Source organism: Eptesicus fuscus, chromosome 17 (assembly GCF_027574615.1).
Source record: "Eptesicus fuscus isolate TK198812 chromosome 17, DD_ASM_mEF_20220401, whole genome shotgun sequence".
NCBI classification, from domain to species: domain Eukaryota; kingdom Metazoa; phylum Chordata; class Mammalia; order Chiroptera; family Vespertilionidae; genus Eptesicus; species Eptesicus fuscus.
Window position 1 is genome coordinate 19367450 of NC_072489.1, and position 27288 is coordinate 19394737.

At 44.7% G+C, this 27288-nt stretch overlaps 1 protein-coding gene and 1 long non-coding RNA gene across 2 annotated transcripts in view; both read right to left on the reverse strand.

Annotated features, from left to right (window-relative positions):
* The window catches only part of LOC103289503 (core histone macro-H2A.2), a 40343-nt gene extending 25664 nt beyond the window's left edge, over positions 1–14679 (reverse strand). Inside the window, exon 1 of the mRNA XM_008145427.3 lies at positions 14541–14679. The gene's annotated coding sequence lies outside the window, so the exon portion shown is untranslated. The remainder of the gene's footprint in view (positions 1–14540) is intronic.
* A 7215-nt stretch (positions 14680–21894) lies between these two features.
* On the reverse strand, positions 21895–22960 carry LOC129152068 (uncharacterized). Its single transcript, XR_008558815.1, has 4 exons — positions 22870–22960; positions 22669–22754; positions 22395–22549; positions 21895–22190 (listed from the first exon to the last, which is right to left on the reverse strand). It is a non-coding gene; the product is annotated as an uncharacterized LOC129152068 (long non-coding RNA).
* Positions 22961–27288: the final 4328 nt, after the last annotated feature.

Below are 27288 nucleotides of genomic sequence, written 5' to 3' on the forward strand. Positions count from 1 at the left end.
TATGTAATACTTTCAACAATAAATAATTATTAAAAATTTGTGGGTGGAGATATGAACGGAAAACATGTCCCAACTGATGGCAATGTGTTGCATCAGAAAGCATTGAGCTTCTACGAAGACGTCAGCAAGGGTATTAATGTGTAGGGAAACAGAGTATAGGGTCCTTGAATAATGTCGTCTCATTCAAAGTCATTTCACTGTTCACGCTGATGAGAAAAAAATCAATTCCCAGCCCTGGGCCCCTGTCTGTGTGGAGTTTGCACTTTCTCCCCATTTTTACATGGATTTCCTCAGGGAACTCTGGTTTCTTCCTACATCCCCAAGATGGGCACGTGGGGTGAACTGGCGTATCTAAGCTGTCCCGGTGTGAGTGAGTGGGGTGTGACGCGTCCTGTGATGGCAGGCGCCTGCCTTGTGCCCCTGAGCGACCGGGACAGGCTCTGCCACCTGCAATCCTGAACTGGAATAAGGGGGTTGGAAAACAATCTCGTTTTCACTCATTTTTCTTAAATATCTATAGAGCGCACATTCTTATTTCAATTTTTAATATTGGAAGTGTTTTGGGTCGTTGTTTAGAAGTTGGTGATGTTTTTGTGACTAGAAAGATGCCGTGGGAACTTAACTCTTGTTTGTATCAAGTAGCCTGCGGTGGGATTGGTTTCATCACACCCTTAAAGTTGCAGTTTCCAAGAACCTATCGATGATGTTATGCGGGACCTGCTATATATATAGGGTTCGGTGCTATCTGCGGTGTCAGGCCTCTGCTGTGCCTAAACATGTATCTTCTGTTGATAAGAGGGGACTGCGGTGGTTCTGTTTACACACGAGCCAGAAGCCCTGGGTCAGTGAGCAGTGAATGATGCTCCTGGGGGAAACAGGGTTCGGTTGCTATGGGCCTCTGGTCACAACTTCCTCATCAATGGATCGATACATAACCTTGTTTTACGTGTGTTTCTATACACAGACACCTTATTTAATAAGGATTATTGATTCATTAACATTGAACTTGGGCCTGAGCAAACCTTACCTAACACGTGTTTCCTCCAGAAGGCACTTCCCAGCCCTGCTGTGCTCAGGAGCCTACACAGCTCGTCAGCACGACACCCGGGGCCATTTTAAACAGCGAGATCACCAACACAAAGCACAAAACCGTGCAAAACGTGACACCTAAGTGAACCATGACAGGACACTAGTTTACAGTGTGAGAGACGCAACGGGAAGGCGGAGCGCGCGGCCTTGTCCGGGCTCAGCTGGGAAGGTGCGCGATGGCCGGCTGCGGTGTGGCTGCTCTGTGCACATCCCTGAGTGACAGCAGAGGCCCCGGGCGGTGTACTGACTTGGGGGTTACAAACACCGTTTATTGAGTAGGTGGGATGTGAGACTATGGAACCCGTGAATAATGAGGATCCAATGCACTTTCTTTGTTCTTGTTGACAAAAGAGAAACGTGCCTTTACCGGATCACCCAGCTTCTCAAGCACATTGTTCTTTGGGGACCACTTTCTTCCCCGGGACATTTATCCGGACGCCCTCTGCCCTCTGGCCCTGCCCTGCGGTCCTCGGGGAACTGTCTTCCCTGCTCAGCCCTGTCCCGGGACCGCCTCTGTCTGGGCTTTCTCCGTGGGGTCCTTGGCATCCCCTTCATGAGACAGCCCAGAGAAGTCAACTTCGCTTTCTGACAAAATGGAGCTGTTTTTATGGAATGACCTTTGGATGGTAGTTTGGTGGGGTATATAATTTTTAGCATCAAAATCATATTGTTTCAGCCCTGTGAAGCCACTGATCCATTGCTTTTAGTATCCTGCATTATAGAGAAGTTTGGTGCCCTCCCCCCAAGCTTCCAGATCTTCTTCTTTTTTTTTTTTTTAATTTATCTTTATTGTTGGAAGTATTACAGATATCCTCTTTTTCCTCCCGTTGGCCCCTCCCCCCTTCACTACTGTCTGTGTCCATGGGTTTTGCATGTAAGTTTTTTGGTTAATCTCCGCTCCCCATCCCACCCCCACTTCCCTCTGAGATTCGTCAGCCTGTTCCATACTTTCATGTCTCTGGATCTGTTTTGTTAGTCAGTTTATTTTGTTCATTATATTCCACCTATAAGTGAGATCATGTGATACTTGTCTTTCTCTGACTGGCTTATTTCGTAATTAGCATAATACTCTTCAGGTCCCTCCATGCTGTCTCAAAGGGTAAGAGATCCTTCTGTTTCACAGCTGTATAGCATTCCATTGTGTAAATGGACCCCAGCTTTTTCACCCACTCAGATTTTCTCTTTACGTTTATCACTGCACAAGGATATGTCTAGGTGTGGGTCCTCCCCACCTCATTCATCCTGCTCAGCACTTGGCCATAAGCCTGTTTAATTTGAAGATTCACTTCTTTTGTAACTCCTGAAACTTTCTGTTTTTGTATTTATTTTCCTGCATCTTAAAAAAATAATTTTATTGATTTCAGAGAGAAGGGAGAGGGAGAGAGACATAGAAACATCAATGGTGAGAGAGAATCATTGATCGGCTGCCTCCTGCATGCCCCGGATCGGGGATCGAACCCGAAACCTAAGCATGTATCCTGACTGGGAATCAAACTGTGGTCTCCTGGTTCATAGGTCGACGCTCAACCATTGAGCCACGCCGGCCAGGCTCCCTCATCTCTTGATTCCTCTCACCTCTCTCTTTACTTGTCTCTCTGGGATGCCTGTGTGGCAGATGTTGGATCTTCTGGATTGTTTACTGAAATCTCATACTTTTCCTTCTACCTTTTCAGTCCTTTGAATATCTGATTTGGGTAATCATATGATTAATTTCCAAGAACTCTTTGTTGTTCTTTGTTCCACTTTCATAGCATCCTATTCTTTTATGAATGCACCATATCTTCCAATCGCTCTGAAACTAGTTATGTTATCTTCTGTTCTCGAAATCATTTTATCCAGTCAGTTGTCCTATTTATTCTCATCTTTCTCTCTCATCTTGGCTTTCCTTAAACGTCTGGTGATCTCTGGTCATGCATGCATATTTAAGAATGAAAGACAAGGTTATCAGAGGCAGATAGAAAAGCTTTCCTCAGCTACTGTTTGGTAGGCAGGTTCCTGTGTGGGACCTCTGGGTGCTTTCACAGGACATGCCAACGAGCAGGCGTCACCTTAGAGTGCCCTATTAGGTCGGAACCGAGAGCCCCCGAATGCCAGAATGGGGAGCTTTCCTTTGTGGGGCCATATCCATCGTAGAAATTCTAGACCTGCTCTATAGTTGTCCAATTTCTTTAGAGGGGAAACCTCAGATTGTTAGTTTGGGGGATAAATGTCAGTCGTGCCAGATTGTCAGAAACTCATCTAGGAGTAGGGGAGGGAGAGAGGCCAATTCACCTGGCTGCTCTGCAGACAGATCTTCAATGACTCCCCACTTTCCACCCTGCCCAACCTCCGTGCAGGCCTCCTGCTTTCATTCTTAGTTGTGGCTTCCCTGTGATAGTGTCTACATGGTCCTGTGCACTTCCAGTCTTCCACAAACGTGCTGAAATCTCCCATCTGCTGATGACCAACACCAGTTCCTGCTCCCTTTTAAAGTATTTATTTTCTTTGTGCTTCTTTACCATTATTATTATTTTTTTTTGAGGGCGGGCTCTAGAGATGGAAAGCACGTGTGTTCAGTCCATCGTTTTTGAACTGGAAACGGAAAGTGTCATTTTAATTTAACATCTTAACAAACATCATTTGGGAATTAGCCTAGAAATGAGTATGCTGGCAAAGAGAAAACGCTCAACTGTTTTATAATTGAGTAATAATGTCATATTAAGAAATTTAGATCACTTTCATTACCAGGTGAGTCACTGGAAACTAATTGGTCTTGAGATAATTGAGGAATATAAAATTTTGTATCAAGAGATTATGTAAGACTCATTAATATAATAGAATCAAATTCAGTGTCTCTGTATTTGTCTGGTTATAGCGTATGGTATTACTGTAAACAATATTTAAAATTATACTGTAATGCCATAAGGGAGGAGAGAAAAGAAAGCAAAACTCTTAAGCATTTGCCATGATTGAATGAATTGCTGTTGGTGGGAAACGGCATGAAAAGACAAAACAGTCTGGTTTCTTTAGACCCATATTTTCTTTTAATTTCAATAAATTCTTTCTCAAGCATAAAGAGCTGATAAAGAGTAAACTATTTTTTTAAACCTCTTAAACAACTTCTTGAAATTTTTATTCTATCTTAACTGATGAGAATGTGACAAATCCTAGCCAATCAGCAAGATGGTTCATTAGAAGTTGCCAGCAATCTTGATTTAAATGACCATTTTTCTGCCGTCAAGCTTCTGCTTTTATTTATTTACTAGAGGCCCGGTGCCCGAAATTCGTGCACGGGTAGGGTCCCTAGGCCTGGCTGGCAATCAGGGCCAATCTGTGGGGTGACTGGCGGGGCCCCCGCTGGCACCCACCTTGGCTGACCTGAGGCCTGCTGGCTGGGGGCAGCTCCTGCATTGAGCATCTGGCCCCTGGTGGTCAGTGCATGTCATAGCCACCGGTCGTTCTGCTGTTTGGTCAATTTGCATATTAGGCTTTTATTATATAGGATCACGCTTTGATTGGTGAATGGCCTACCAGATGACTGGACACTTAGCATATTAGGCTTTTATTATATAGGATTTATTTATTTATTATTGTTATTTTAAAATGTTTTTATCGATTTCAGAAAGAGAGAGGGAGAGAGATAGAAACATCGATGAGAGAGAAACATCAATTGGTTGCCTTCTGAATGTGCCCTGACCTGGAATCCAACCAGCAACCTTCTGGTGCACAGGATGATGCTCAACCAGCTGAGCCACAATGGTCTGGCTGCAAAGCAGCTTTAAAAAAAAAGAGAGAGCAGACAGTCACTTGAGACTGGGAGCCGTGATTACAGGCCAGTGAGTCACAGGTGCCGTTTAGCTGGGCTGATGGCCCACCTTGACAAAGGACCTGGAACTATAAGACCGCGATTTTAAAGCTCTCTTTGAGATAATTCTCTTCAGAAGTAAACGAGTCTAAGGCTTTCATATATACATTATCTTAAATCTGGAAATAACAGGCCTTATAGCTTTTTAATGATATAATTTAAAAAGAACTTTACTGCTTTCTGAAATGTATACGAACATGAAATTCATAGTGTCATCCCCTAATGGATTCGTGTACTGTTTTAAAATTGTTGAAATTTATTCATTTTTAGTCCCCATGACATTTCCCTAATCTGTATAATATTGTGCTTCAGAATATTTTATATTGTAAATATTTATGAAAAAACGAAGTAGACACTGCAATGAAGCATCTTTACTCTTGTCAGTTGAAAGTTATCCTTAGGGAGAATAAAATGAGATGAAATAAAACTAGGTAAGACATAAGGGAATTCAATATAAACATATTCACTATATGTGGAAATATATTTTTAAAGGGTATGAAAAAAATCTCTTAGCCTCGCAACTAATAGAATTCTAATATATTTTGGTGTGTTACCCTAAGTGCTGTATTAAAATGATAGTTTGTTAGTATTATTTTGTAGCTGTAAAAACCATTTTCAGTAATACTAGCTAAATCACTTGCTCTATTACATTTCCATTTATGAACTCCAAGGGCAAATCATTATTGCGCAAGTAATCCTTTTCAAACCATTTTCTTCCAAGGCCACCTTTAAGTGAATGAGAACAGTCAATAATTTTATCGTCATATCTGTTAAAGCACATTAACAATTTATAATGTAAAGAGCTCTATCAAATGCAATTTCATCAAAATGACATGAGGATCAAATTAACCAAATTAACCATCCATGAACGTTAGAACCAAGCATTAACCCAATTTATTTAAATTATACCATTGGATTACAAATCATTCCCTTTTTAAAAAGTATTTCAAGTCATGTCCTGGAATAATCTAGCAGGAAGCTCCACTCCCGACACATTCTTTCTAATATAGAGGCAGAGAATGTGTGGCTATCTTGGGCCTTCAGAGGGGAGGCGCATTCTAGAGGCAGCACAGCGTAGGATGGGAGCCTATGATATGGGGTGGATTTAGGCTATCTGTGGCTACTGCAGTATGCAGTGACTTTATTTTTAATTTTAATTTTGTTTTATTTTTTTATTATTATTTTTTTTTGTGTGTGTGTGTGTGTGTGTGTTTTTGCAGTGACTTGAACACGTGTTGTCTTCGTTGGTGTGTTGTTTCTTAAGAGAAAAGTACAAGTTGTTGATATACATTGTTTCCTTTTTATTAGCCTTATAGTATTTTCTAATCTATCTATCTATCTATCTATCTATCTATCTATCTATCTATCTATCTATCAAAGCCTAATATGCTAAGTGTCTGACCCAGCAGTCAACCTCTTGACCAGTCGCTATGATGTGCCCTGACCACCAGGGAGCAGATGCTCCAACTGGTAGGTTAGCTTGCTGCTGGGGTCCGGCTGATTGGGACTGGGTGAGACAAGCTAGACACGCCCTGGAGCCAACCTCCTGCGGTCCCTCCCTAGCCTCTAAAATATCTCTTCTAATTAATTTCCTTTCAATGTGCACGAATTCATGCACCGGGCCTCTAGTATTAGTATAAATATATTTGGCTACTTATGGTACTAGCTGGATGAGAAATTACTGTATAAAAATAACTTTAGTGCCCCTTGAATCTGAGTTATAGTAATGCATCCCAGAAGAAAATGAACTGGTTTGCCTTCCTGAATCTATTTATTCATGGAAAACAAAATAAAGACAAACCCCTTCACTAGGTCCAGCCTGGTCTCTTGTCTTTTTGCTTTTTGGGAATTGGCAAATAGGAACTGTGAGCAACCTATTTTCTTAAAATCAAAGTTTCATATTAACAGTGAGGTTTATTCTAAACAGCGGCGTGTCTCGCTTCTCTGAGCCAAGAGGAGCTTCTCAGGTGGGATGAGGGGACCTGGGAGCTCCCTTTGGGGGTGAGAATGGGAGTACCAGTACCAGGCAGCAGTCCAGAGACAAGCATGATTGCTGGGCAACTGAGTATATGGGGGGTGGGGGAGAGGGGGTGGGACCAGTTTGGGTTCTCAAAGCTACAACATACTGTGCTCTAAGCAGAGGCAGCTGCCCCTTTCTTCATCCCTCCACCTGCCTGCTCCTCCCTACCCTGCTTTCCTTACTGTCAGTCCTCAGGCAGTGGTTGCACTGTGGAGACAAGTGGCTGGGGGATGTGGCTTCAGTCGCACTGTTTTATGCTAGTGACAGGCAGCACAGCTCCTGGTCATGGCCGTGTGAGTCCTCGAGAGCCTCTGGGCCCTGGCTCACTGAATCAGCTGCACCAAGCAACCACTAGCCATCCCACGCCATTTCACCTGTGGGTGGAACTGGTTAGACGTCTAGGGGGCATCGTGGTGCGGGAATGGAAGGTGCCATGGACCAGAGCGGAGATGTGTGGGAGGGGGAAGGGGTCCAGTTCTGTATTGACCAGCAAATCAGCTGACTTTTCAGAACTTCCCTTTTGCTCAAACAAAACCTTCCAGGAGCTCTAATTAATCAAGCAGATGGAAGGAAGGGGGCTGTGCTGGTTGGAGCTGGGAGGTGCCTGGGAACCTCAGTGTCTTGGTCCCCACATTTCCTGCCTTGGGTCTCTGAGGAACTCTGAGCTCTGCAGAGCTGCACCTGAGAACCGCTGCACCAGCTGACCTCGGAGGGCCTTTCCAACCTGAAAAAATGATGCTTTTCTATGAAGATGCTCAAAATGTCACTCCTGCTGACCCCCCCTCTGTTACCTACATTCATAGAGATGGAACAACCGGGTAGAATTCAGTCCCATCCAGGTGAGCTTTCCTCTGAAGTCACTATTTCATCACCCACGATAACCAGGGAAAAGGAAAACTGGGCCTGAAAACTGCTTTATTTTGTTACGGGACTGCTTCTTCCCCACCCGGAGACAATGATCTCCACTGTTTACTACACAGCAGCTGGGGCACAATCCACGTTAATAGCAAAGGGGCAACACTTGCGTTCAAAGAATTTCTGGAAGACCGATCGATGTGGAAGTCTAGCGCTCCGGTGGCGAACCCAGTGAATTATCATCTGATCTAAAAGTTTATGTTCTTATTTTGTAAGCTGCTGGAATTCACCTTTTTGTAGCCCACCACCACCATTTAATTTTATTGAGCAATGGAGGCAGCACGAAACCCCAGTTACATAATTCTGTGTATACACTATTTACAGGGCCTGGGTTTTCCAGGGTAAGTTTGGTTTTATTTTTGTTATATTTTTGTCCTGTAGTCATGGAAACGCCCCAAATTTAGGCACCTAAACTATGCCATCAGGACGGCCTCTCATCCAGAAACAACCCCCGGGTATTTGCTCAGACCGCGTGCTGCGATTCTGGGCTAACGTCAATATGGTGGCTGTAGCTAGTTCTCCTGACATCCTCAGCTGCAGCAAACGTCCCTGTACCGAGCCTGGCGGCCCTGCCCATATTTGCACACACACGCCTGTCACAGCGAGAGAATTCTGACTTGAATTACTTACTCTAGTCCAAGTCCAAATTGGCAATGTCAGTCAAGTAAATCGGGCAAAGTATGATGGATGGTGAGATGGATAAATGAACATTAAAGCCTTCAGAGAAACCACCAAATTTATCTTACTTAATACTTTGTGACAAGACGGTTTAAAGTACAGCGCTATGTGGCTCAATCTGATGCTCTTTATCTTTCTTTTGGCATAGTCGGATAAAACAGATGCAAATAAGGAATTTTAAGATAAAAGTTTGCATAATATTTAAACAGACTTTGAGAGTCACTGGGATGCTGGCTTGTTCCCTCCACATGGACGGAAGGACGTAGGGCTGAGAAGTGAGGGTGCCAGGGCTGGAGTCCTAACTCCAGTACCTACCAGTTGAGTGGTGGGTGACCTTGGGCACATGGTTAGCCTCTCTTCTGTAAAATGGCTATGACAGTATGTACCTATAGGACTAGGTATTATTTAGTAAGTATCTTAGTTAGTACGCTTAATAAGGATTCAATAGGTTAATACATGTAAAGTGGTTGGAACAGTACCTGGCAGGTAGCAGGCATTTAATAAACATTGGCTATTATGACTTATTTCCACAAAATAAAGGTTTAGAGAATTATTTTTAGGGAATGCTAACACTGTCCCTCCATTTCACAAGCCACTACAGTAGACCCCCGAATGTCAGGGTTAGGGGGTGCTGACCTCCCAGCACAGTCGAAAATCACATATAACTTTTACTCCCCCCCAAACTTAACTACTAATAGCCTACTGTTGACCGGAAGCCTTACTGATAACATAAGCAGTCGACTAACACGTTTTGTATGTTATATGTAGTATATACTATATTCTTACAATAAAGTAGGCGAGAGAAAAGAAAATGTTATTAGGAAAATCGTAAGGAAGTGAGACCAGAGCATTTTCTCAGACTGTGGAGCTCTTGCTTCCAGGCATGCCCTCTATGTGGCTCAAATAAACTCTTATAAAAACTCTCTACAGCTGTGGACATTCTTATGTCAACAGAGGAAATACGTTTACAGTATTTATTGAAAAAAAATTCTCATATAAGAGGATTCAAACCAGTGTTGTTCAAGGGTCAACTGTACTATAATATTATAGTGCTTGACATTGTGTGTATGAACACGAGACTTAAAACTCAGCAACATCTTTCTACACCACTGATCTTAGGGGTGGCGTAACGGGGTGATAACGCAGTTTTAACCCTGGAAAAACTCTGGGAGGCACATCATCTACTGAGAACGTCCATGACAGTGAATATTTTTGTTTTTCCCCAAGGCTGGGCACTGCTGGGCCCTTCCTCGTCTAATCCTATATTCCCCCAATTCCATCCGCCTGAGAATTCACAAGCATTGCAATGTTAGAATCCTAGGATTTCACAAGATCATAATCTAATATTGAAAGGGACTTGAGTGGTCAGTGGATTCCCTTCCTAATTTTAGCCACAATAAAAGGTGTGGCCTGGGAGGGGAGTGGTCATTAAAGGACTCACACAGTCTGTGTGAGATCAGATGGAGAACCAGCGCCCTAGGCCTGGGGCTGTTTTTCCTGTACTCTGCTGTGGTTTCACTCCCCCATGGCACCCAGCATGGTGCTATGGACATAATCAACATTCAACAAATATTCCTTAAGTGAGTGAATGAATAAATGAAACCAGCCTTAAATATTTGTTTTAAAAGCAGTTTTGAGACTTTTTTTTTGACTTTTTTTTTTAATATATTTTATTGATTTCTTACAGAGAGGAAGAGAGAGGGATAGAGAGTTAGAAACATCGATGAGAGAGAAACATCCATCAGCTGCCTCTTGCACACCCCCCACTGGGGATGTGCCCGCAACCAAGGTACATGCCCCTGACTGGAATCGAACCTGGCACCCTTGAGTCCGCAGGCCGACGCTCTATCCACTGAGCCAAACTGGTTTTGGCGAGATTTTTTTTTTTTTTTTAGGAAAATGAATGATCTTCTCAACCCTTATCTTTCTCTGCAGCCTAATTTCCAATATGTATCCCAGCGTGCATTCAAGAGAAAAAAAAACCACACCCCATTCTCGTTTTCACTACATTTCTTTAAAAAATATATATATATTTTTTAAAATTGATTTCAGAGAGGAAGGGAAAGGGAGAGAGAGAGAAACATTAATGATGAGAGAGAAACATTGACTGGCTGCCTCACCCGGGCTTGTGCCCTGACCAGGAATCAAACCATGACCTCCTGGTTCATAGGTCCATGCTCAACCACTGAGCAACACCGTCCATTCCTTTTAAAAATCACCACCTTCCAATACCATTGTTAGGATTCTACTGGCTCATTCTTTCCTTCTAAATCTAATGTAAGACATCCATAGAATCATCGCAGTGCAAGAAATTGTGACCTGTTTACTTAGTTCACTCCTCCATCTGGCCCTTAGAAGGGCAGAAATCAGCCTTGCAAGGGGATTTATGTAAACCTGATGAAGAAAGAGGAGGAACAAGCTGGAGCTCTGAGTCTGCATCAGGCTTCCTTCGACCTGCCTTGTCACTTGTCCCGCTACCTCACTGTATTCTCTATGAAGCCTAGTGCAAGTCCTCGCTTGCAGCCTAGAATTCTCTTCTCCCTTTCAAAATTGTTGGAGCATTTTACTTGTGACTTTTATTGCACATTATTAGTCACTCTTAAGTTGTTAATTGTTATCCAACCAACTTATAAATTAATGCAAATTTTAATATTTTAATCATGGTTATGGGTGGATATCTACACTAATAAAAGAGAAAGATGCAAATTGACTGTACCTTCACGACACCCTCCAGCCAATCAGGAGTGAGCATGCAAATTAACCCAACAAAGATGGCAGGTTAATTTGCATATGCAGGCACCCAACGGCCAGGGGTGGGGTGGGATGCTTGCGTCGTCACCATGGCGACGACACAGGTTTTCTGCACCACCCCAGCCGTTCAGGGCCTCTGGGCAGTGTGGGAAGGCAGGGCTGGAGCGGAAAGAGGCGGCTCCAGGGCCAGAGCAAAGGCGATGCTGGCAGCCAGGGAAAGGAAGGCCCATTCTTGCACGAATCTTTATGCATCGGGCTTCTAGTGAATAATAATATGACTAAATGCCTCCTTGACAAGTCCTCCAATTCTTGTCTCTGAGTGGGTATCTCGTTCTACACACTCCCTATCCATTTATGTATTATGCGTTTGTACTTATAGAAATGCATAGTTTTATTTTGTTTTTAAAATGGTACTATACAGTATGTATGGTTCTGCAATGTGTTTTTTTTTCATTAATACTATATGTCTTGGTGATCTTTCTGTCTCCGTATAGGCAGACTTACTTCATTCTTTTTAACTGCTGCCTAATTTTCCGGAAGATAGATGTACCAGGTTATTTAGCCATTCCCTATCATTCGCCATTAGATGTTTTCAATTTCAGAATTAGCAAAACTCTGCAATGAAAGGGAATTACAAAATCTGTGCTGGTGTGTGCCTGCTTCTCTAGGACACATACCAAGAAGTGGAAATGCTGGGTCATAGAATGTGCACGTTATAAATTTTCATGGTGCCAAACTGCCCTTCAACTTAACTACACCAATGTACATACCTGTCAGCAGTATATGAAGGATGAGTTTTCCCACCAGCTTGCCAATATTAATAACTTTTTACCTTGTTTTCCCTGCATATATATTTTATCTCCTGGGCTTGGGGTTGAAAACGCTGAGAGCAGACCCATGATGACTTCAAATTTGCATATCGTCCCGTATTCAGAGGTGTTTAGTAATTGGTGTTCAATAAATGCTTGTTGAAGGATCTCTAACCGTAAGTTCTTTGCTCATCTCTGTGCAATACACACTTTTCAAAAAGCATTTCCCAAGGTCGCATCTAACTTTGAGGCTATGTCTTAAGAATGAAAAACATTCTTAAGAAAGCTGGTGGAATTTTTGCACACACCTCCCTCTGAACAAGTTACAGACATCTCTCATTTAAAGTTGCCTAAGACAGGGTTCCCTCCTGCTTCGCTGGCAGGAGGCAGGGAAAACAGACCTGGTTTTCTCAGACAATAGATGGCAGGGTGTCCCACCCACTGGGAAAGAGCAGACTAAAGGCGCCTTAGAATGCCTGGGAACTAGACAGAAGGCAGAGGATGAGGGAGTAAGGTCAGAATCCTGAAACATTCTGCATCCAAGGAAATAAATTCTTTTATAGAGTTTCAAAAGAGAGGAAACTATTAATAATGTCTAAAGCATGGCAATAAATGGATCCAGGTGAGGAGGAACTGTGACAGGGAAGGAAAACCTGGAGTGCAGAGTTGGGCATATTTTTAAAGGAAGTTTAGAGAGAGGAAAGAGAGGTTTTTAAAGGTGTGAATGACGGTGCGTTTGTTTGTTTGTTTATATGATAATCTTGGGCTAAAACATTTCTAAAACTCCATGAGCGTGATTCCAAAATGATGGCACTCCGAACACTACTTGGAAATACGAGTTTCCCAGAACGGTAAGAGGTATCTTTCAATTAAACATGAACGAATCGAGAATTGTGAGTAGCTCCGTGTGTGTTTCACAAAGGAGCTGGTTCTAGGTGAGAAACAACATAAGCGAAGACATATTTCCGCTCTTAGGAATGTTTCCTTTCCTCTCACCGACTGCGCAGCCCAGCGAGGGTACAACTGCATCTCAGCGCACACACAAATGCGGAAAGCGAGGAAGGCGTTTGTGATGGTGGACTGACTGACCCCCCCTCGGGTCCCTGCGGCCTGGGGGGCCCTGCTTTCAATTCCCTGGGCTGGACGGAGCCCCAGGGCTGTCGGAACACCAGGACGGCCTTTGCCGTCGGGCCTGCGAGGCTGCACCCTCACACACACGTGGACCCGCGCTCTGGTTTCTCAGCCCATTTCCCCTGGCCCTTGCCCTTTCGATGAGCTGTTACCGATAAACCCCAATAGTTTACCAATAAACCCCAGCAGCGAACGGGCCTAAGCCAGGCCCGTGGTGGCCCGTGTCAGCGACGGGAAACTCCTGGAGGAGGGGCACGTGGCTCTTTGGGGGCTCAATGCCCTTTTGGCCATTGTTGTGTGGAACAAAGAGGGCAGGAGCGGAGGGCGCCCCCACGAGGAGAGGCGGGAAGAGACACCACGGGCACGATGCCGCCGGCGGGCGAGGCTGGAAGTGGGGTGCGCACCTCCTGGAGAGCGGGCTGGGAGCCCGGGGGGCAGGCCGGTCCGCCCGCCGCGGGCCGCCCCCCCGCCCGCCCCCCGCCCGCGATCGCACCGCAGCCACTTTACTTTTACCCCCTTTTCCTTATTATTATTATCATCATTTTTTCCCGCGCAAAGCCGGGATCCGGGGCTGCCCCAGCGAGCCGCGCAGGGGCCGCCATTTCCCGGGGAAAGCGCGTCGCGCGTCGGCACCGGGCGCCCCGGAAAGGGAACCGGAGGGGAGTGCCCGGCCCCGAGCCCTCCTCCGCGCCGGCCGGGCTCCCGGCTCCGGCGTCCTCGCCCCGCGGGCTCCGGTCCCTGCCCGCCGCCCGGCGCCCCCGCGCTCTTTCCATTGTCAGCCCGGGAAGCCGGCGCCCGGCCCGGCGCCCCCCGAGGCCCCCCGAGCGGCCCTGCGGGCTCCCTCGGCCCCTGCGCAGCCCCCTGCCCCCCGCGCCGGTCCCCTCGGTGGCTGGGCGCCTCCCTCCTCCTCCTGCGCCCCGAACTCGGCATCCCCGGGAGCCGCCCGCTCCCTCCGCGCCCAGCCTCGCCCGGGGCCCGCCGCTGGACCCGCACCCCGCCTCCGCCCTCCCTCTTCGCCCACGATGCCCCGGCTCCTCACCGGCCGCAGGAATGTTACCGCTTCTTTGCCGCCCCCCCCTCCTCCCATCCCCTCCCCTATTTCCTAAGGAAGCAAGTTGGGCGGCTTGATTTATACATTTTTCTTTTTGCGGGGCGAGTGGACTATCCCGGGGGCACCCGCAGGGGCTGGGCAGCGGGGAGAGGCGGGGGGTTCTCCCGGGCCCCTGCCCTGTTCCCGCGGCCGGTTTTGTTTCCAGACCCCGAAGACCCCCGAACAATAATGCCACCGCCATGGCGGGCTCACCTGGTGCTGCGCCGCCTGCTCCGGGCGCCGGTGCCCTCCGCGCGCCGCTCCCCGCGCGCAGGTTCGGCCCGCGCGGCGCCGGTGCGGGGCAGGACTCTTCGCCTTTCTTTAGGTTCTACCCGTGCGTGTCAATGGCGGCAAGCAGCAGTTCCCCGGGCCGCGGATAGCGGCGGGGGGAGGAGGAGGAGGGAGAAGGGATTGCTCCTTCTCCACATAACCACCTCTAGGAGGAGTTGCTCTGCCTCATCCCCCGCCAGCCCGAGCTCCGCGACGGGTCCAGGGCTTTCCGCGGGGCTTGATGGGCTATTGTCCTCCTGGAGCGTGAAGGGTGGGAGCGCGCGGCCTCCGCGCCGCTGGCGGACCCGCTGGATGCGCCGAGGGCCACTGGCGAGGGCCAGGCTTTCCCCAGAGCGGGGCGCCGGCGCTAGGGTCGCGATCCAGAGTCTGCAGGACCCACCTTTGGTGGAAGAAGGTGTGGGCGATCGTGGGCAGCTCTGGGGGAAAAGCCTGAGAAGATGAAAGCAAACATTGCCACCTGCGATGGTCTCGTGTCCTTGAATCGTGATAAACACATTAACGCTTGTGTCCACCGCAGGGACCATAGCACAGGGTGGCCCCAGCCACAAGGACTGAGAATTCATGCCCATGCCTGTGGGCTTTTCACAAAGTAAGGCTGATTTAGAATCCAGCGCGGCGGTAATATTGGGAGCAGCAGATGTATGTTGTGGTGGTTATAACTGCATGGACAGGATTTTTTAGTTCAGTTGCTTTACAGTCCGTTAATGTGTAATATTTCAGCTCTTACTAAGATTAACACAAGGCTCTTGTCCTCAGGACCAATTTTTATCAGTTTCTAGAAAATACGTTTTTTGATGGCCCTGTGGTGGGCAGCATCGGGTGTGGTGACGGGATTAGTAGTTGCTCTGTTTCTTCTGGAAGCCAGTCTCTTCTTTGTAACCCGAGATGTTGGCCAGGGCTCTGTGGCTCCAGGGGCGAGTCAAAGGAATTTGTTTAATTTCAGTGGGAAATGCTAACTTGCTATGGGCTATCCACACTTCCTCTGATTTTTTTCCTGATGAAGGACTGTGAGAGGCAACATTTTTATTTGTCCACAAAGGAGAAACCCACAATTCTCTAAGCAGTGAGCAAATGTGTTTGAAAGCTTCTCACATTTGGCAGTATTGTGTATATTTGTGTATAATTGTGTATATTTGCCCCTATAAATTTATAAATGTTTAGGCAAGGGGGAATCTTGGGGTGACTGAGAGCCTCCAATTGCTTGAGTGGGAAGAACCCAGATGCCCACTGCCTTCTGGATATTCCCAGTTAATCAGGGCTGTTGACGTATTTAGTAGATAGCGCTTTAGACCACGTGCATTTTAAACAAGTGTCTGGGAAGTCAGCTGACTCACCCAAAGATCCTGGATGTATCGTGAAGGTGTAAGTAAACCTCTCACTGTTTAAATCTCACATGGTTTCTCAAACTCACCTGGACTCACTGGTCTCAGTTTAGTGAGGTTCCCTGCACTCTTCTTCCTACTCTCTTTACCCTCTCTCTAGACGACTTCACTGTCTTTGTCTTTGACCTGGTACTCTCTAGGTCAGAAATCTAGTTGGGATAAAGCCCTCTTTGCCCAAGACTTATAATTAAAGGGTTTCAAATGATCCCCTGGGCATCTCATAATGGTTTCACGGTCCTCTTCCTATAGGAAGCGCCTACCTCCCTTCTTATAGAGATTTCTGGTGTCTACTCTTGATCAGCATTAGCCTCCAGGCCAACATTCAGGAGGGTTCAGGAGCCTTCTGGGAGTGCTGGAAAAATGATCCAATCAGCTAGGCTGACTGAGATATGATTTAATAATTTATCAATATATATTAGATTCACATTCTCCCTGTAACTTCCCAATAAAAATGACAGGTGTGGTCATTTTTATGTGCATATTATGTATCTCGTTTCATCCTAGCATTTTGTTTAGTGCTATTCTGAGAAAAGCTGGGTCTAAGAAACTTGTCTCCCATGTCCTACAGGTTAGTTTCTTCAAATAGATGATAGTTGCAACTCAGAGAATCAAGGAGAATGTCAGCTTCATGATCTTCTTGTTCTTAGAAGGGGTCACAGAGTTCAAGCGCTTTATGTTATAGGGAGAGGTCTGGTATTCAGGTGGGTGAAGTGACTTCACCCAAGGCCACGTGGGTAGTTAGTGGCAGAGACTCTGGTGCATTTTCATATACCCAGCTAATGTCGTTTCCACCAACTCCAAACTTCTCAGGATGTATATGGGACAAATAGGCAACCTAATATGCAGATGTAGTTAAATTATAGCTATTTAATATTGAACATTTAACACACGAGCCAAATTTAACACAAATAATAATGTGTAGTTAAAATACATTAAAAATAGTCAACGTGACTATCAACTCATCAGTAATCTTGAGTTTTGCAGTGGCTTCCAGCTCAGGGAACCTCTGACAAGGTGAATAATTGTGATAATAAGAATGTACACGTATTGAATACTTACCATGTGCACTGAGCTTTCCCCTTACCAACTCATTTAATCCTCCCAACGACTCTATGGGGTGGGCACTATTTTCTTCCTTTTGCAGATGGAGAAACAGGCAGAGAACGGATGAGAAACGTGCTCACAGTTACAAAGTTAGGAAGTGGCAGGTTCGTGCTCTTAATCCCTGCCTTAGTCTGGTGGTATGAATGTGTTTATTCTGTTTAAACAAAGGAATTTTGTGATTAGTCACATTATTGAACCATTACATATACATATCCTTGGACCTTTCCCAATACATATCCTGAAGCAGTCAGCAGAAAGCCTAATTATAGGATGTTTGCTTGATTACTGTTGCACTGAAAATACTTCCTTAACCTTTGACCTGTATGTGTGCATAATATTATGAATAAATGTATTGATTGTGTGTTGACTCCATTAGCGACAAGGATGTCTAGTGAACATTTTATTGGGATGCAGGATGGACTTCTCCACTTAGAGACAGACATGTAGCATGATTTAGATACTGAACAAATTAATCAACCATGCAACTAGATTAATATTCTATTAAGTCTACTAGTAGTTCATCCAGAAAATCACCTATTTAAAAAATAGCTTCATGATTTTTGTCCCCCCAAACCTTTTATTTCTCATGATCCAAATTTATGATGTGTGGAGTGAGTGGGTTTTTATTTTCCATGATTAGTCCTAATGACTTTTATATAATTTGTGACACCTATTGTAATTTGTGATCGTTTTACCCTTCTGAAGTCCTGTTATGCCATCACCCTATTAATTTCCTGGCCCTTGGCTCTTCCAGAAAGACTATGTCATGTGGGTAGGTATTGATATCTGACATATGTGGATATGATTTACATATCCAGATTCATTTTATGTGAGGTTTCTCATCTTCTTTGAAGTAACCTGAGATTTCCTGGGAGTATTATAAAAGCAGATGGGGATCATTGGTTTAAACTCTTCTTTGAATGTAAAGAATCAAGGAGACTGTCAGCTTCATGATCCTCTTGTTCTTAGAAGGGGTCACAGAGTTCAAAGGCTTCATGTTATAGGGAGAGGTCTGGTATTCAGGTGGGTGCAGCGACTTATCGAGGCCACGTGGGAGAGGCTCTGGTGCATTCCCACATACCCAGCTCATGTTGTTTCCACCAACTCCAAACTTGGGGCAATTCTAGACGTTATATTAATTCCATCAAGGCACCAACTGGCACAACTCTAGGTGGCAAGTTGGGGCCCTGAGGTTATGAATGCAGACAAAGCACCAAGCGAAATGGTACCCTTTTATTCTAAGACATAAATACAGCTTCTAAATGTACCGTATAGCCTGGGAAATACTAGGCAATCTGACTTAACATTTTTTATTAGCTAGAAATATGCAAAGTCTTTTCTAACTGGAAGATATGCTTTTTTTTTTTAATTTTAGAGAGAGAGGGAGGGAGAGAAATATTGATGTGAAAAAGAAACATTGATCTGCTGCCTCCCATACATGCCCCAAAGGGGGGTCGAACCCGCAGCATAACCCGAAACCTGGGTATGTGCCATGACCAGGAATCGAACCCACAACCCTTTGGTGCACTGGACGACGCTCCAACCTACTGAACTACACGGGCCAGGGCTCCTGCTGTTATATTTTAAATAGCGAACATGATTAACGCTAAACATTTATTTCCATGATCAGAACTGGTGGCGTTAGGATCTTCCTCTCTTGTGGAAAGGATTAATGTCCTTAAAGAAAAGACACCTAGGCAATCATTATGCTAACAAAGCCCATTCTTAGTGTGGCTGGCTAAAATAAACATCTTCCTCTCTAACAAAAGAAGCACTTTACTACAACAACAACAACATTACCATGGGTAGTTTCCACTCACAGCGCTTTGGATACTAAGTCCTGACCCTTTGGTTCTGGAAAAGGGGATTTAATGAGTGGGAACGTGTGTATAAATGCGTATCTATGTAGATGCATCTGTATAGGAATAAATAAATATTTGATGTGTGTGTGTTACATGTGCGTACTTTATAAGATGGATAGCGACTCAGACTATAGTAGGCTCAGAGTTAAGGCTGATTTGGATTTTAAAGGGATCTGCCAAATGTTTAGTGTTTAACCCATGAACTATTTTGTAAAGGAAAATGACATGTTTTAGGCTTTTAAGAGAAATATCTTGTCACCCCCAATTACATAAAGTTGTGGTTAGGAAAATAAGGCACATAATGTCATTAAACTTAATGGAAGCAGAGCCCAGAGCTAAGGGGAGTGTGCCAGTTGGTGCCTGGGTCTGTTCGGTGCCGAGCTCTCTGGGAGATCAACCTCTAGGCAGAGCTCTTTGCAGCTCTGTGCTGGGGAGTGGCAGCATGCAGCGCGAGAGTCTGGACCTTTGCATCTGTGTTGGGAGATCTGGGCAGTGTAGCCTCGCACCTAAACAAAATTGCTCTCTATAATTTAGATCAGCTCCAGAGAATGGGGGCATTGACTTTCCAAATCTACAAAAGCAGAATGCCATAGTAAAACTATAATTTATTTATACAAGTGGTGTGTTTTTACAAAGGCCATCTGTCAGTTGACTCTCTGATCTAAAACAAATCTGTTTGTTCCCCAGAAGAAATAACATGTCTGTTGAAAAACGATATGGACGACAGGCTGCCCAATCCACCAGCCATTGTATAATAGTAACTATTTATGATATATTTACTTCTAAGGGAGTGCTGTGAGTGGAAACTATTACTTGTAAAGTACGGTAATTAATTTTTCATTGCTTCAAAGCCAAGAAATAGAGCCCAGTTGCATTTACTAAGATTGCTGCACATGAAACATGCTTCTTCTGGAAGAAATATCTAAATAAAAGCATTCAGAGAACTTTGGCCACGCGACAGCTCAGTGCTCTGATGGGTGGGCATAGGCCCATGTGCTTGAACTCAAGCCCTGAATTCGCTTTTGGAGGACCGAGGACAAATCACTGAATGACTATGACCACTTGATCTCTAGGCATTGTTGATGGCCCTTATTAAAAATTTTATCTTGCCCGGCCAGCGTGGCTCAGTGGATGAGCATCAACCTAAGAATCAGGAGGTCACAGTTTGATTCCTCATCAGGGCACTTGTCTGGGTTGGAGCTCGATCCCCAGTGTGGGGTGTGCAGGAGGCAGTCGAGCAATGATTCTCTCTCATCATTGATGTTTCTATCTCTCCCTCTTCCTCTCTGAAATCAATAAACATATATTTTAAAAAATTAGATCTTATTAACTAGAGGCCTGGTGCATGGCAGTCTAGGAGCCCTTGGGAGATGTCCAACTGATGGCTTAGGAACAGACCTAAGCCGTCAGTTGGACATCCTTAGCACAGTGGTGGTGGCGGGAGCTCCTGCATTGAGCATCTGCCCCCTGGTGGTCAGTGCGCGTCATAGTGACCGGTTGTTCCACTGTTCGGTCTATTTGCATATTAGCCTTTTATTATATAGGATACTAAAAAAAAGGACTCTAGGCTGGAAGAAATAGAAATGGAAGAAAAGGGAAGGATCCCTCTTCCAATCCCCCTACACATAAAGGAGACACTTGAGTGAATGTTTATTTATTTATTGCCTAGGTGTCTTAATTAAAGATATTCTTTTTTTAATATATTTTCATTGATTTCAGAGAGAAAGGGAGAGGGAGAGAGAGATAGAAACATCAATGATGAGAATCATTGATTGGCTGCCTCCTGCATGCCCCCTACTGGGGATTGAGTCCACAACCCGGGCATGTATCCTTGACCGGAATCGAACCTGGGACCCTTCAGTCTGCAGACCGATGCTCTATCCACTGAGCCAAACCAGCTAAGGCTATTTATTTTTAATATTTATTTTGTAATGCAATCTAATATTTCTTTTTTTAAAATTTCTTTATTGATTAAGGTATCACATATAATATTTCTTAATACGTACTCTCATCACATGAGAGGTACACAGAGGCATGTTCTTTTCTCTCAGGAAACTTGCGATCTACCTGATAACTCAGAACATGGCAATAGGTATAGTAATCACCTTGAAATTAATAAAGAAAAATAGTTAACAAAACACCTGGCCGCTTTGACTCAGTGGTTAGAGCGTCGGCTCACAGACCTCAGGGTAGCGGGTTCAATTCCTGGTCAAGAGTGATTGCCTAGGGGAGGCAACCAATGATGTGTCTCTGTCATGTCGATGTTTCTTTCTCTCTCCCCCTCCTCCTCCTCCTCTTCTACTCTCTCTCACAATCAATGGAAAAGTATCTTCCGGTGAGGATGGAAATAAGCAAAGTTAACAAGAGTCAGGAGTAATCACTGAACACTTTTCTTAAGTTAACACGAATTCTTACATTTTGGTTTTCCAAAGCACTCTTAAAACTAGTTTAACCAGCCGAAACCGGTTTGGCTCAGTGGATAGAGCGTTGGCCTGCGGACTGAAGTGTCCCAGGTTCGATTCCGGTCAGGGGCGTGTGCCTTGGTTGCGGGCACATCCCCAGTGGGGGGTGTGCAAGAGGCAGCTGATCGATGTTTCTCTCTCATCGATGTTTCTAACTCTCTATCCCTCTCTCTTCCTCTCTGTAAAAAATCAATAAAATATATTTTAAAAAAAACAACAAAAAACTAGTTTAACCAGGTACTCCCGCCCACCCCAATTTTATTTACTTTTAATTTATTATTTTCCAAACATTTTAAAATAGGCAGTGCTTGAGTATGATAGACAAATCAAAAGGTGGAAAGGTAGGTGGTCTAAGGGGTCCTTTCGTGTCCCATATGTAGACGAAGTTACGTTTTTTTCTGTCCTTCCATGCACGTACTTTTCTCTCAGGTTTCTTTTTGTGGCTGGAGGTCTTATTTGAGTCTTAATATTCAAATCCCAAAGGGGACAGTTTGTAAGGCAGCACATGTACTCCTGTCTGCTGAGGTCTCAGCCGCTCAAAGGCACGATCCATGCGGGGCCTCCTGCTGATGCGGCTGTGAAAGGTCCATCTCAGATCTGGGAAGGGCCTCACCTGGCTTAAGTCAAAGCCAGGGACGCGCGGGCACATTTGTCTCGCAGGCTGACAGTTCAGGACCCCAGCTCTGGAGATAAGAGGATCCACCCTTTACCTCTTTGTTTTGTTTTTCTGTTAATCCTCACCTGAGAATATTTTTTCCATTGCTTTTCAGAGAGAGAGAGGAAGGGAAGGAGGGAGGGGGAGAGAGAGAGAGAGAGAGAGAGAGAGAGAGAGAGAGAGAGGTGAGAGAGACACATCGATTGGTGGCCTCCCACTTGGCGCTAGGGCGGGGAGCGAACCTGCAACCCAGGTACTGGTAGATGCAGGTGCTCTAACCACTGAGCACACCAGCCAGGGCCTCCCTTTACCTCTTGATGGTTCCTTGAAGATGCCTCATGCCACTCCGCTTTATTTCCCACAAAGCACTCCTGCAGTTAGGTGGGAGACCTAGTACGGGGAGCCTTGAAACAAGGGTGAGGGCTTGGTACTGGCTTCAGTAAGCAGTGAGATCTTGGAGCTGCTCCTGGATAGGGCAGTGGACAGTCTGAGAGCCCCGTTTTTGGAAGATTCCCCTGACAACTGTGCATGCACTATGGATGGTGGTGGGGAGACCCTGGGGCAGAAAGACCAGCCCTTCCTCACCTGCTGGAGCAGATCCCCCCTGAGCTCCACTGTCGACAGAATCACTTTCCCCTTTCTGCAGGGAGGTAGCATTTTGATTTCCCCTACTGTACAACAAGAGAGCGGGTCACATTTTTTAAACTAAGCGATGTGCATTAAAATCAGCATTTTGAACGAGAAAAGAAGAAGAACAGCCCATCGCAACAAATCACTGAAATTTACCTGGGGCACCTTCTTCCCTCCCCTTTCCAGCCTTCTCTGAGAATATCGCTGGCAGGAGGCACCCTTACTTCACCGTCTTCTAACCTTGTCGTGTGGGCCCCGAGTCACACAGCTGGTTAGTGGCCTGGCAGGCATCAGAACTGGGGCTTTGTGATGGAGATTCTAAGGTTCTTTCCATTCCCTCTCCCTGGCCCAGTTAATCACTCCCCATCACTGTGTGTGTGTGTGTGTGTGTGTGTGTGTGTGTGTGTGTGTGTGTGTGTGTGTGTGTGTGTGTGTGTGTGTGTGTGTGAGATATCACATCACAGGCTAGAATAGACTCCCAAATATTTCAACTTGAGAATTTTTTGGAACTGGTCTTATGTGGAGAAATAAAAATGGCCCAATCTCTTTATTTACACATATATTTTCATAAAAAGACACTCTTTAAAGAGGCGTACTAAATGGCCCTGTCTAGACTCTTAAGGCATATTCATAGATCTATGACTGATAGACTGTGTCATCACCGTTTACCGATGACGCTCTCTGTGCACAGTCGCAGCAGCCTGTCCTCTGAGAGCAGTTTTGCCAGGAGGCCCCGTTGTCTTTCTGGCTCACCATTCCGCCCCTCTCTCTGGTGGTTCCTTTCATCCAGCTCACGCCGTGAGGGTGTGCTCCACTCCGTTCTATGCCGATGATCATAAAATTCCGTGTTCTCAAACAATAGGACAAGTGAGCAAGGAGAACCTTACTGAGAGCCAGAGGGATGGTCACCATTAAGATCTTGAGGAACTTTCAGAACAACATCCCCGCAGAGTGGCCCTGGCAGCCGCTGCTCATCGGGATGAGGAACCACTGGCTCAGAACCAGCCCGTTCTGAACCGCAGGGCGGCCTGCGCTGCTCCAAAGCGTTTCTTTCTTTCCACGGTGGCTGCTGAAATGCAGGCTCCAGGAATCCTGCTCTAAAGGTGCCGCCGGGGACCCGGGGTTATTAAGGGTTATTGCTAGTGGTCCCCTGTCTAGGAAATGATTCCAGGACTGCATTCTCCATCTTGGAGTCAGCTTAAGGGGCTGCATACATTACTGCAGCGTGCTGCAGTGATATATATGTTTGCGTTGGTAACCCATATGGTCATTTGTAATGAAAATTATGTCCGGGACATTATGGTACATAACCCACCGAAGCAAATGCTCACCTCTCAGAGGCCCTCATTCTTTAAAGAATAAACTCTGTAGTCGAACCCTCACACGTCCATATTTCTATTTTCCAAGCCAGAATGAGTGTTCAGGTTACCGTTAGCTCACGCTTATGTAGCCTTAAAATGGTTATGGGTATTAATGACTCAATTGAATTCAACTGGGACTATTTAACATTTTCTTACCATTGCTTCAAAGGTAGATAAAATCCCAATTTTTGAATTCTGTTATCATGAACTAAACTCTGCATTATACTTGGTGAGACATCCCATGTGCCACAATGCATTCTTTTTCACTTTTGTAAATGTAAAAAAAAATCAATAATCAAACTAGGCATTCTTTTTTTAAATGTGTACTGTAGCTCCTTTGCTAATATTTTGAATGCATGAGGTGTTTTCTTGGGAAACACTATAAGGTTGGTATTCTATGTGGTTAATCTTACTAGACCCAACCCCAGTCATTCACAAACAACAGATGTTCATGGTATATTTTTCACTTTCCTGCTTGCTCTGTGAGCAATTAAGTGCATAGTACTCTGTGCCTTTTTCAGGGCCTCAGATTTCCAGTCAAACTTGGAATTTTCCTTGTGCTGATTGTCCTCTTTGGTGTACAGTGTTTGGGTGCGGTTCGAGGCTTGTGGCTGTCTTCATTCAGGCTTGTTCTTGTTTGGGGGTGCTGCTAGTTCAGGCATAAGGCTTGTGTCAGAGGTAATTTAGAGGCACTTGATATTTCTGTTTGGAATACTGGGAACATAGGGGTTTTTCTACAAAATTTGAAATGCAATAGCTCAGTCTCCCTGTTTACAAAACAATCACATGATTTCTTGGACAATATCAGAGCCTCACAGAGGAACCTCCAGGGTAGCTGATTGTCAGCTCTGGCTTTGGAGTAACTGTTCATCATCCCCCGACGCTCAGCCAAATATTATTATTAATTAGAACAACAGATTCATAAAATGTGATTTTAGCTGTCTTTAATTCAGTTCTGTGTATAAAATTATTTGAATGCCTACTTTCGGTTGTTAGCACGTACCATGAAGCAATTTGGATAGGAATGGGTAGAACTAATGCAATCAATCCAAAGAAGCAAAGGCAGTGAAATGGATCCAAAGGTATGCATTTTGTCCCCAAGGACCATACATACAATTTCTGGGTAAGGTATTTTCGTTCTAAGTATTTTTGGTTTTATTTCTTTTTTTCCTGATTACAAAAGTGAATATTATTCATTGTAGGCATTTTGGGAAAAACAGAAAAGTAGACATGATTCTTAATCTCAACATCAATAAAATAACCATTGTTAACACTTTTTTCATATCCTTTCTGTCTTTTTTATCTTTTAATACATTGATTTCAGAGAGGAAGGGAAAGGGAGAGAGAGATAGAAACACCAATGATGAGAGAGAATCATTAATCAACTGCCTCCTGCATGCCCCACACCAGGGATCCAGCCCGAAACCCAGGCATGTACCCTGGCCGGGAATCGAACAGAGTCCTTCTGGTTCACTCCGGCAGGGCTAAGATTTTATCTTAATCACTGGTTTTAAGCAATTTAATTATGATATGCCTTGGTAGAGTTTTCTTCTTGTTTACTTCTTGAATCTATGGGTTAGTAATTTTGATAAAATTTGGAAAAATTTCAGCCATTATTTCTTCAATTATTTTTTGGCCCCATCCCTCCTCTTTTCTCCCCTTTAGGGACTCCAATTGCATATTTTTAGGCTGCTGGACATTTTCCCACTACTCACTGATGCTCTGTTTTTCGTTTGTTTCTTTGTTTTTAGTTTGTTAAAAATAATTCAGTCTTTTTTTTCTCTGTATGTTTTATTTTGTATAATTTCTATCGTAGTGTCTTCAAGTTCATTAATCTTTTCTTCTGCAATATCTAATATGCTATTCCTTCTATCCAGTGTGTTTATAAAATATCGGATGTTGCCGTTTTCACCTCTAGCTCATTTGGGTCTTTAAAAATATATCTTTCATATTTCCACTTGCTTAATCTCTTCTCAGCTTTATAGACTATATAGACTGTAATGATAATAACTGATTTTGTGTCCTTGTTGATTAATTCTATGCATATCATTGCTGTATCTTCTTATTATGGATCATATTTTCCTGGTAATTTTTAAAATATAATAGTTCAGCAGTTTCTTTTTTTAAAATATATTTTTATTGATTTCAGAGAGGAAGAGAGAGAGTGAAACATCAGTGATGAGAGAGAATGATTGATCAGTTGCTTTCTACATGCCCCACACTGGGGATCAAGCCAACAACCCGGGCATGTGCCTGGACTGGGAATGGAACCATGACCTCCTGGTTCATAGGTCGATACTCAACCACTGAGCCACACTGGCCTGGCTCCTGGTAATTTTTTAATTGGCTCCAGGTATTGTGGGTACTGTATATTTTGCATTCCTACCAATATTCTTGAGTTTATTCCCGGGGTTCAGTTAATTGGAAAGAGTTTGATTACTTTGAGACTTTCTTTTAAGCTCTTGTCAGATGGGATCAGAGCAGCTTTTGTTCTGGGGCTGATTTTGCCTCACTAATGCCTCAGGAATTACAAGCCTTCTCTACTCGAGTTGGTGCAGCCACAGACTTCACCTGGTTCTATGTGAACTCGAGATGTTTTTCACCTTGCTCCTGCTGAGTGGTTCCTTCTCCAGATTTGGGTAGCTCCTTATGTCCATGTGCTCATCAGTACTCAAGGAGTGCCCTCTGCAGATCTCTGTGTGCTCCTCGATGCTCCTGTACTTCGCCCTGTGGATTCTAGCCACACAGCCTCCTTGAATTCTGAGTTTTGTCTCCTCAATTCAGGAAGACAGTTGGGTTCCTCCTCTCTATGTTTTGGCCTGAATATTTTCTCCAGGCTTAAGCAAGCTGGGGCAATTTAAGAACACACCTCATTTGTTTCCCCTCTCTCAGGGATCACTGTTTTGGGCAGTCAGATAGCCAATTTCTAAAACCAAGTGTTTAAAATACATTTGGGGAGGAACCAAGATGGCGGCATAGTTAAACAACTAATCTGCTGCCTCACACAACAATTTCAAAAATACAACTAAAAGACAAAACATCTACCACCCAGAACCACGGGAAAGCTGGCTGAGTGGAAGATATACAGCTAAGAAGAGAAAGGAGCACAAACGCTGAAAAGCTGAGGTACGGAGGCACGCGAATCGGGCCGGCGGCGGGCGGTTGGGTGCGCGGCTTTTCTTCAACCCGCAGGGAGACAAGCTCCCGATCACTC